This window comes from Rattus norvegicus, chromosome 17, assembly GCF_021556685.1.
Source record: "Rattus norvegicus strain SHRSP/BbbUtx chromosome 17, alternate assembly SHRSP_T2T, whole genome shotgun sequence".
Lineage (NCBI taxonomy): Eukaryota > Metazoa > Chordata > Mammalia > Rodentia > Muridae > Rattus > Rattus norvegicus.
In genome coordinates, this window is record NC_141550.1 from 80,028,693 (window position 1) to 80,031,119 (window position 2,427).

The following is a 2,427-nucleotide window of genomic DNA, read 5'->3' on the forward strand; positions in this document are numbered from 1 at the left end:
GTGCTCTTACCACTGAGCCATCTCTCCAGCCCACAGTACCTGGATTTCGAAGGGCCACCAAAAGCAACTTAACTGCCACCCATGTGGGAGCACCTGAAGATGTGCCTGGTCTCAAATTGCATCACAATCTTCAGGCCCAGGGTATTCCACTACTATGTAGAATTCTCTCCTCTCCCCTTGCCTGAACCTATGGAAATTTTCCTCTCTTCTGAGACCTATCATTAGGAACCCCTACTTTGCATCCTGGGCCTGAACTCTCCTCAGAATACTAACCATCCGTTTGTCTGCCTTTAATGTCAGTGATTCTTCTAATAAATCTCTTTCTCAAAAGGACAAACACCAAACTTTGAAATCTTCCAGGGAGTCCTGCCATTCGCATCTATGGAAGAGTCAACTATTCTTTTGGACAAAATAAACGAGATTAGAATCCCACGTGCTGCCGCTTCTTGAATTTGGAACAAGAAGCTAAAGTAGTGTATTAAGTTAGACACCCGGGTCATTTCTCAGTCAGGCCCAGAAAATAACACCAATGATTTTCGGAAGATAACAAAGAACCGTAGGCCATTACGGTGATTATTTTTCCAAATCACTGGCTCTGAGTAATTAATTCTTTTTTTTTTTAAACGAAAGCTTGTTTTCTTTTCTTTTTGTTTTTAAGATTTATTTATTTATTTTATGTATGTGAGTACACCGTAGCTGTCTTCAGACACACCAGAAGACGGCATTGGATTCCATGACAGATGGTTGTGAGCCACCATGTGGTTGCTGGGAATCGAACTCAGAACCTCTGGAAGAGCAGTCAGTGCTCTTAACCGCTGAGCCATCTCTCCAGCCCCGAGTAATTAATTCTTATTTGGGGTTGAAAGCTGTCTTAGTTCCCATTCAACTGCTGTGAATAGACACCAGGACCAAGACAACTTACTAAAGAAAGTGTAAATGGGGGCTTGCTTATGGTTTCAAAGGTTGTGCGCACTTCTGTCATGGTGGGAAACCCAGCGGCAGGCAGGTGGGCGTGGCCTGGCGCTGTACTGAAAGCTTACTCCTGGTCCACAAGAGGAAGGAGGGAGAGGTGGTGGACAGGGGAAGAGTTCGACTGGGGCTCAAAGCCCACCCCGAGTGACACAGCTCCCTGAACAAAGCCACACCTTCTAACCCTTCCTAAGCAGTGCTTCAGGAACCAAAACAGTCAAATACCTGAGCCTATAGGGTTGGTTTCTCATTTAAGCTACCAAATAGGAGAAACGTTCAAACTGGCTCATGTGTTTGAGCACTTGGTCTCCCACTGGTGTCACCCTTTGGAAAGGCTGTGTGGACCCACGCTGTGGATGTGAAGCACTAGAAACAGACCCTCAGGCTGTATAGACCATCTGACATTGTGTTTACTCTCTTCTTCCTGAAGCCTCCCACCTCCTTCCTCTCCATGATGGACTGTATCCCCCAAGAACTATACACCCAAATAAACCCTTCCTCTCTTAAGTTGCTTTTGCCAAGATATTTTATCTCCACAGTTAGAAAGTAACTAAGACAATGCTTTAAAAAGAAAACGTTTGGCCTAGGAACTCACGGTTCAAAAGCGACAACCTAACAAAGTGGGGACTTAACACTTTAGCTGTTCTCTTCTTTGATCTGACGGGGAAATAACAAGATCTACACAGCTTGTACACACAATGGAGAGGGGTGGACGGGGGTTAATTATTATCCTTGCCTGCCACTGTTTCACAGAAGGTTTTATTTAATTGACCTGTGCTTCAGTTTTTCATGGTGGAACAGCTCCATGGTAACAGAGATGCAGGGAGAAGATCCTCATAGCTTGGTAGCTCAGAAAGCAGAGGGCTGCAGAGATGGCTCAGTGGTTAAGAGCACTGACTGCTCTTCCACAGATCCTGAGTTCAAATCCCAGCAAACACATGGTGGCTCACAGCCATCTGTGATGAGATCTGATGCCCTCTTCTGGTGTGTCTGAATTATATAATAATTAATTAATTAATTAATAACAACACCATAACAGCTTGTTGCTAACATTTACAGGGTGCTGATCTGCCATCTGAAAATCAACTCCTGTTGGGATCTGGCTTTTCAGGAAGCACAACGTTGTTCTTGGGACTTGGTATATTTGTCCAAGCTGCAGGTTGGACCCTGACTCGCAGCCTTTCACTAATGTTGTTGAAGCTATACTTCTCAGAGACAATTACCACCATGCAGGATTTCTGGGGGAAAGGGAGCTACCAACCAGAGGCATATACACAGAGACACTTGTTTAAGTCCCTCTTTTCAATCTCTTTAGAAGTATCTGGAAGCAGAGTTTCTGGGCCATAACCCTGTTTATGTTTTTCAGGAGAGCCTATCTGCTGAAGATTGGGCCCAGTGGTAAGACAGGGCAAAGGATAGACCTTGCTCACATGCAAAGTAAATAACTAATACAGGTCA